Here is an 8,873-nt window from a genome sequence, read left to right on the forward strand (position 1 = left end):
CGGGCTACTGTGAGGTTAGGTTTCTGGTTGAAGGACTTCAGTGTTTTGTACCATACTATTGTATACGTACAGAACAAAGAATGTTTGCTTTCGCCATCTTTGTTGAAGAAGAGTCTGGGCAATTAAGATTTAGTCTAGAAACACTAAAAGTTTCTAAATCTTATATTTAGATTTAGTCTGGCTTAATCTAGTCACCTGGGGTGAGGTTACTGGAGGTCAATGCTTAAAGTGTGATTGCCTTTGAGGGGATTAAGTCCACCCATCAGGCCCATTAGTGTCAACATCAGACCATCAGATCCTGGTCTGATTTTGAATCTAAATGGCTTTGTGTTTATGCTATTGTCCGACCTGTGCTGCGGGTTACAAATCACCCGTGCTGTGGGTTACAAATCACCCGTGCTGCAGGTTACTGTGAGGTTAGGGTTATGTTAGGGTTTGGGTTAGTGTTAGTTCGGAACTAGTTTTCTTAATAAAGTTGTTTTTATTTTGTTTCTGTAAAGCAACTTTGAGTACCTAGAAAAGCGGTATATAAATAGTAGTCTTATTATTATGGATGGCTGGATCATGAACAACATGATGAACCAAAGGGTGTACACTGTACAGCCTTATAACCAACAAAAACTCCACTCCTTTCTCTGTATATGAATATTTTGTGTACGATCCACATTGCAAAAGCGTGTGTGTGTGTGTGTGTGTGTGTGTGTGTGTGTGTGTGTGTGTGTGTGTGTGTGTGTGTGTGTGTGTGTGTGTGTGTGTGTGTGTGTGTGTGTGTGTGTGTGTGTGTGTGTGTGTGTGTGTGTGTGTGTGTGTGTGTGTGTGTGTGTGTGTGTGTGTGTGTGTGTGTGTGTGTGCGCCGTATTGAGTGAGAGAGAGGGCGAGTGAGAGAGAGAAGGGAAGGGAAAGGAGAGGAGATAGCACTTGTTTTGGTATTTGTGGGTAAGCACGCAAACGGTTTCATTTTTATTTGTGTTCACTCAACAACCCTTGGACCCTGTGTTCTGTTGAAAATGTGCTCAACAAATACAGACATTGTTCATGCCTGGGCATGTTTTGGGAGTTGTGGGATTCCTCAGTGCCAGAGTAGAGATGAGACTGCCTCCTAGATCTTAGAAGAAAATAACAACTTGCTCTTCAGTCTTCAGATATCACTAAGCTGCAAACTGCTTACCTACAACATACTGTACACTGCCACCTTTTGCGTGGCAACCTTTGCTATTTTACCAGGCAAATGTTCATTTTGTATCTTATTTGATGTGATCTTTAATTCTTAATAATAGAATATGATTTTCCCAAAATTGCCAGGTCTATGGGGTTAACTTTATAATTGTATGTACTAATGTAACCCTGGAAAAACCTGGGTCGACTGTGCAGGAAGGGACACTAAAGCCAAACATCTTAACCGCTAGCCTAAAGGGAAATTCTAAATTGACCGGTGGAGATATACAGTAGTGGAAACCAGACAAATCTGCCATTGCAAAAAAGAAAAAACGCTCAGTTGTGATTGGATTTCACTCCCTCTGAAGTAGTGAGGGACCAATCGGGGTCCAGTATGAAAATATGGGTCAGCTGTAGTATGATCACGGTAATTTCTGACTAATTCTCAAATCTCACTTTATCATAGAAGTGACTAATCTAATTCATTACTCTATTAGTCTATTATTGAAGTGAAGGTTTGGCTTCTCAAATGTTGAGTCACTTGGATAATGTAATGTTTTCCCTTAATTTGATGCACTAGAGCGGTGCCCATGGCCACTGGCCTACTTGGAACGATGCAAGTTGCCCAAATATGGAGTATATGCCGATGTCAGAACATCATTGTGAAGTCAGAACAGGCCAGCTCCCCTATGGAGATGTCCAGAGCCCGGGAAAAGGCTTTTGTGCTAGTTATGGACCACCGGCGATCCGACAGACTTGACACCGGGCACTGCACTCCCTGTAGTGGTGTGAAACGCGTGTGTCAAATGAAGTCGCCGGGGCGAACGGTTCCAAAGTTATGTGGATTACAGACGTACGTACACACGTACGTAGACTACGTACACAGAGACGTGGTGCATTTATATTAGGACTAGAGTGGTGCCCATTGGCCACTGCCCTACTTGGAAAGATGCAAGTTGGAAATGCATGCCCCACCCAGTTATTATGTCTGTGTCTAAAACAGATACTGTGAAGAAATCACCATTTACTCCTCAGTTTTTGCAGAGCATGAATGTTTTAATCTGAATGCCACATTAAGAAATTAGGAAGAAATTGGCCCTCCCTTGTGACAAGGAGAGACCAACATTGGTTTTTATATTGTCTATAAAGTTCTAATTGGGAGTTCACCTTCTTATTTAAACTCTCTTTTATAATGGAAAATGATTTCTTAAGATTATTTGATGCTTGAGACCATACATGCCTCCATTACATCTGGAAAATCTGCTTTCAAGTGCTCTGCCCCACACACTTGGAACACCTTACAGACTTCACTAAAGTACAGCTCTCTTCCTTCTCTAGGTCGCTTTCAATTGGATATATCAACGTTGGTAAATCTCACCTGTTTTAATTGATGTTGATTCACTATGTAATGAAATGTTCTTTTATTACCGGTAATTTATTTTATGCATCTATGTTTAGTTTTTCCTTTGTCCCCCCCCCCCAATGTACATTGTACATTTACTACATTATTGATGTGTTGTTGTTGTAATCTCGGCACCGCTGAAAAAGAGGGTCCCAGCCCTCAGTGTGTTCTCCGATAACTAAATAAAGGTTGAAATGAAATGAAAACATCTAATCAATCAAAATATGGTACTTTCAAAACAGAAATGTCAATCTTCAATACTTGGGTGGAACTGGGAATCCCTTTGCCTTCATCACTGCCTCGATACGCCGTGGCATTCCTCGGGAGTTATGGAAGCCCAGGTTTCCTTGATGCTTCCTATCAGCTCTTCTTTGTTTTTGGGTCTGGTGCCCCTCATTTTCCTCTTGACAATACCCCATAGATTCTCAATAGGGTTTAGGTCCGGCGAGTTGGCTAGCCAGTCAAGCACTGTGATGACATGGGCATCAAACCAGGTTGTGGTGCTTCTGGCGGTATGGGCAGGGGCCAGGTCCTGTATCTCCATACAGATCCTCAGCAGAAGGAATCATGAAGTCCTCTAAAACATTCTGGTAGACTTAGATTGAAGAAGGCAGAGTTTACCAACACTGGACATTGCACCCCAAATCATGACTGACTCTGCTTTCTTAAATCCAAGGTCACCGCAACAGTTTTGACAGATTTTGGTGTGACTCAATAACTGGTTCAAAAGCCTCAATGAAAAACTAAAACGGCCATCATCAAACTAATGAAAGTAACACTTTAAATCAAATTCAGGATAATTAAAATTCCTCATCAACGTTGGAGGAGATGAAAACAGCGGTCCAAGTACAGTTGCAAATCTGGTCTATTTTACTATTATAGAATAGAGTTTAAGTTAGAATATCAAAAGCACAATGTAGAAATACAGTAGGCCTATACTATACATCTAATCTCTAAAAGGTTAAGTATTTCCTTCTCAGCTGAATGTTCCATGTATCTGTGGCTCTAGAGGTATGCCAGGGGGTTTATGAACTAAAGGTTTATGGTTCAAGTCTCCTAAAGAACATTTTCAAATTACTAGTCCTACATACTTTCACCTAGAAACCCCATTCAACCCTATTTAGGTTCATCTTACGGTAGACATGTTTGCCTGAAAAGGAATCTTTGAAATGTTTCATAGTTTTAGAAATATAGTGCTTTCAAATTTGAGACATTTACAATGGGGCTCAATTTTTCACCTAGAAACTTTCACCTAGAAACTCCATTCACACTTTTTTTTATGGAAATTGGAAATACTCAAGTAAAGTACAAATACCTCAAAATTGTAAAAAAGTACATTACTTAAGTAAAAGTACTTAGTTACTTTCCACCACTGCATACATCCATGCAGCTGACCTCCCCATTGGTGGATGTGATCCTGGCAGCCAGCCAGAAATTCATAATGGGGCTCAATGGCAGCTATTGGCACGTCAAAAAATCACTTTCACCTAGAAACTCCATTCACACTTTTTATAATTCAGCGTACTGTGGAAACACATGCTGGAACTTTTTACTTTGAAATGTTTTGTAGTTTCTGAGTAATTTTCGTCTTTTTTTTAAATCCTCAAAAATGATGAAAAACGGCATGCTATAGTATGCCGTTCGAGACCATGGGCTATAGCCCATGGTCTCGGAGTGATTTCCGTCTTTTTTCAAATCCTTTTCAAAAAACGGCATGCTATAGTATGCAGTCCGAGGCCATGGGCTATAGCCCATGGTCTCTGAGTGATTTTCATGTTTTTTTCAAATCCTCAAAAATGATGAAAAATGGCATGCTATAGTATGCCGTCTGAGGCCATGGGCTGAACTTGAACCCACGACCTCTGGCTCACATAGACAGCAGCTTATCACAGAGTGCCACCATGCTCTCTGAGAATCTCCTCAGCTTTCCATCTCTTTCCAGTGTTCTTCTGGATGTTATTCTCCAAAACACGCTGCAGAGTGAAAGTAGGAGGAACTCAGCTGGATTTGAACTCACAACCTCTGGCTCACATGGACGTCATCTTAACAAGGGTGCCACTGAGCTCTCAGTGATTTTAGGTTGTAAGTTGTTCTTCTTGGTGTGACTTTTCAAATGGGGCCTTGGGATCATGTACAGAGCATTTGAATGGTGCTGTGCATCAAAGGTGTCTTTAGTGCTTTTAAGTGTTATCGTGGATGTTAATCAGATAATACAGAGGAGAAACCATGACAGGACACAGACAGCCTGGTAGTGCAATGTGTTAAGTGGCTGTCCACATGATCCAGATGTTGTGGGTTCAAATCCCACTCTGGTCTTTACTCTGATACTTTACTTTGAAGAAAGAAGAAGATAAAAGCGCCTGGAACTCTCACTCAGTCAGGCTATAAGGTATGATGGTGCAGTTGGTAAAGAAAAGGACCTTGAAGTCACACTTTCTATAATTCAACTTACTGTGGGCACACATGCTGGAACCTTTTACTTTGAAATGTTTTGTAGTTTCTGAGTTATTTAACTTAACCCCCAATGCATTCTCAATGGCAATAGCACAAACTTTGGCATGCTACTTATGTCCATCTGAATTCTAAAAGATGGGTTAAGTATTACGTACTCAGTTGTGTCTTTCAAACCTGTGTGGCTCGAGAGGTAAATCTGGGGTCTATTTTTTGTTCTTAGTTGTTCTATTTATAGTGACTCATAGGAATAGACTATGTGACAACCAGGTATAGTCTGGTGACCACCCGAGAGATGGTTGAGAGCCGGAATGTAGACGGCACCCGGGAGCAGTATGGGTTGGTGCCTCACACTGTCTTCCGTGAGGAGGAGGCCCAACAGCCCACGGTAAGGCTTTTAGGAGGGCCATTCAACCACAAGCGGAGTCTGCAGCACCACTGTTCCCCTGCTGGTGGAGCCTGCGGAACCATTGCGGAATCCGCAATGGATCCTCAAGAATCTGCCACTCCTGAATTAAGTGTCTGCATGGTGCTGCTCACAGGTCCTGGCTGCACCTGGTGAGAGCAGGAGTGGACCTGGTGAGATGTAGGAGGGGCCCGGACAGGCCCAGTAGGAGGGGCCCAGACAGAGCCTAGTCCTTCCATGCGCCGGACCTCCCAGTATCGGCAGAGTAGTTCGGGAGCGGTGGACGGTGTGGCCCTGGTCTTTCCCTAATGGGACTGATCGTGGGTAGCTACTGGTACGTGAGTCGGGACTTGATCACCTGAGTGAGGGGTATGATGTTGCGAGACCCGAAACCCCGATGACCTTGGGATACATCACTGAGGATACGTCCCAGGTGCATCCATGCAATGTTTTTTGTTCCTTTGCTCCTGAAGGATATTTTCACTGTCCATCTAAATTGTAAATGGTGCGTTAAGTATTGGTGGGGTTGTAGCCTACAGTATATGGTCGTTCTCCTGCATGCATCTAACATGCTAGTGTGGCTCAATAGATAAATCCAAGTTTCATAAACTGAAGGTTCCTAGTTCAAAACTAATACAACTAGGAAAAATCTTGAAAATGTGTGCAAATCTTTGAATATATAGATTTTTTTAAAGGGAACATGCTAGCCCAGAAGTAGGAGAGTAATTTCCAAAATGGCATATGTGAGAGCATAATTACTTCCATTTCATGCATTTATTGCAAACACCAATCAAGAAATACAAAATAGCTGTTAAGTGAATAATTTGGGCTAACAATTATATGGCATTATATATGTAACCATGGCAGAGTAAGAACAGCTCAGTAAATTCGACTATGCCACCTTGGGAGTTTTACTTAAGAGAAGACCTAAAAGTACTAAGGTAACCACACCAGTTCCCATGTATGAAGAGAGGGAGCAGAGATGTGCTTCTCAAGATGAAAAGTGCATTTATTTTAAACCAGACGCTATTAAAGCGTCTGCAGCCGAAGGCACAGACCAAATGGAATTCTGTCAAAAGAAGCAGTTTATTAATCTGAATCACATTTAAGAAATCACACCTGTGTGAAATGAGTGGTGCAACTCCGTGTGGAAGTTCCAGACCCACAGGACCACGGCCAGGGTGCCTACCTATAGGTAGGTAAATAGGTCATCTAATGATAGGACTCTCATCACAGATATTTCATGTTCAAATCCCAGTCCTCTCATACACTTATGCTTTTCAAGTAACTTTACCTAACTGAAGGCAAAAATACAAAAGAACACTTCAACTAGAAAAAGTGCCCTTCTGGACACAGGTCTCCACCAGGAGGATAGGACTGTGTGAGATGTTTGGCAAAATGTTGAGGAGTAATATAAACATGTTATTTTGTTTTAGTTTTTTGCAACAATTTTCTTCATTTTGTTGAGGAAATGCAGCATTGTATGGCAATTGGATGATTTGAGGCATTCTGTTCCAAAAATGTGTTTTGCAAAAATCAACCTGTTGGTGGCGCTATAACAGGCCGATGTGAAAAGGGTGGGATATATTCCTCAGCCTAGTAAGAAAATGTGTGAAAGATTTCACGTAAATTGCATGCTGCGTTCATGATTTGAGGCTTTTGTTCAAAACGGGGCAATCTTGCAAACTGTGAAAGCCAATTATAGCCAATTAGGATGGAATATGAAATATCGGACAGATCCGACTTGAGCACATGACCATAGAGATACTGTGTAACGATTTGTGAGAGGCCTCCTGGTGAGAGGCAGATGCGGAAAATGCAGGTCAAAGGTTTGTCCTTGGCCTCTAGGGAGTGTGCATGCAACGTTTCACGCAGATCGGTGCAGTTTTAGGTAAAAAATGTGAAAAGCTGCCTCATGGTGGCGCTATAACAGGCCGTTCTGAAAAATGTGGGGCAGAGGTTCATCGTTGGCATCCAGGGAGTGTGTGTGCAAAGTTTGGCATCGACCGGGTTAACGGTGCCGGAGATTAGCTGTACACAGACGGACGGAAGGACAGACGGACACACACACACACACACACACACACGGACGGAGTGCAAAACATACTCTCTCCCCATGCCTTCGGCCTGGTGGAGACAATGAGTGGCCAAATACACTATATATGTTTTATGGCCCTATATTTCTACAAAATACAAAACCTGTGATGTGCAGTCATTTCGGGGATAAACAAGGAATTGAAGGGTCAATAAAGTTGTTTTAAAGATGTACTGGGCATGTTCAAATCATATACTTTACATTTATTATTCCAACCATTTTCCAAAGCATAGACGTTTTGGGGATGGTAATTTAACATTGAGGTGCCCACTGGCACTGGACCTGCATCCGTCACTGAGTGTGGCTGATGATGGGTTCCTTCCATCACCTCCAGACTACTCCAGAGAGTGGAATTTGTCACATCCAGACAGCTGAGGGGAATGTGACGCCATGCCTCCTCCTTTTCACCTTTCTCTGCTTCTGACCTCCCCATGGCTGGATGGATGTCCTCCAGGCTCCTGCTCAGCTCATCAGCAGGACAACACGTGACACGAATACATTTTCTTCCAGTTCGTCGTCAGATCGTCTTGGTACAGAGCGCCCCCTGGTGACTGTAATAATGTCTATGTTGACGACACCAGTTGGATTTAATCGCAGGGATCAAATAATGAATGAATGCATTTCCTTTGTAGGGCCGCCCTATACTACAGCTCACTCGCTGTGTAAAGTGGCTAGTGTTCAGAGGGCAGCTAGATGTTTCTGTCGTTGGTGTTGTTAGGCATTTTAGATAACAACATTTAACATTAACAGTGGTCTACCGTCTCAAGTCTTGAAGTGTGAGAGATCCTCCTTGGTTATTCTACTCAGTGATAGAAAAAACAATGTAGCTACGGTAGAATGAAACACTGTGGTTCAAAGTGTAACCTCGGCTGGGAGGCGAACCCCCGGACCTTGTGGCAGCGGTGGCCGAACGGATAGCGGCGCGGTCTAGATACCGGAAGGTTCCCAGTTCGAACCAGCCGTCCGACACGTTAAAATTACCACCGCTGAAATGCCCTTGAACAAGGCATCAACCACTACGATGAAATGTGTTCTATGAGCAGGGCCTGGCTGGAAACAAGTTCTTGAGCTTAGCCCAGATACCCTGGGTAAATATAGATTTCATTTCATTTCATTTCACCTCATATCAACAAGGCGCATACGTTACCAGTGGACTAAAGAGCCGGACCTGATGAAGAACTAAACCTAAAGTCACCAAGCACAGACAAAGACATTTGTCACGTTTTAAGCTATTTTAATATAAATTTATTTACATTTTACTTCTTTACTAAAGACATTTAGTTATAATTATTAATTCCATCGCTTATTGTATCAAATAAATCCACTAAAGACTAGGCCTAGTTGTAATGTAATGTAAAGTAATT

This window comes from Electrona antarctica (genome assembly GCF_951216825.1).
Source record: "Electrona antarctica genome assembly, chromosome: 18".
NCBI lineage: Eukaryota > Metazoa > Chordata > Actinopteri > Myctophiformes > Myctophidae > Electrona > Electrona antarctica.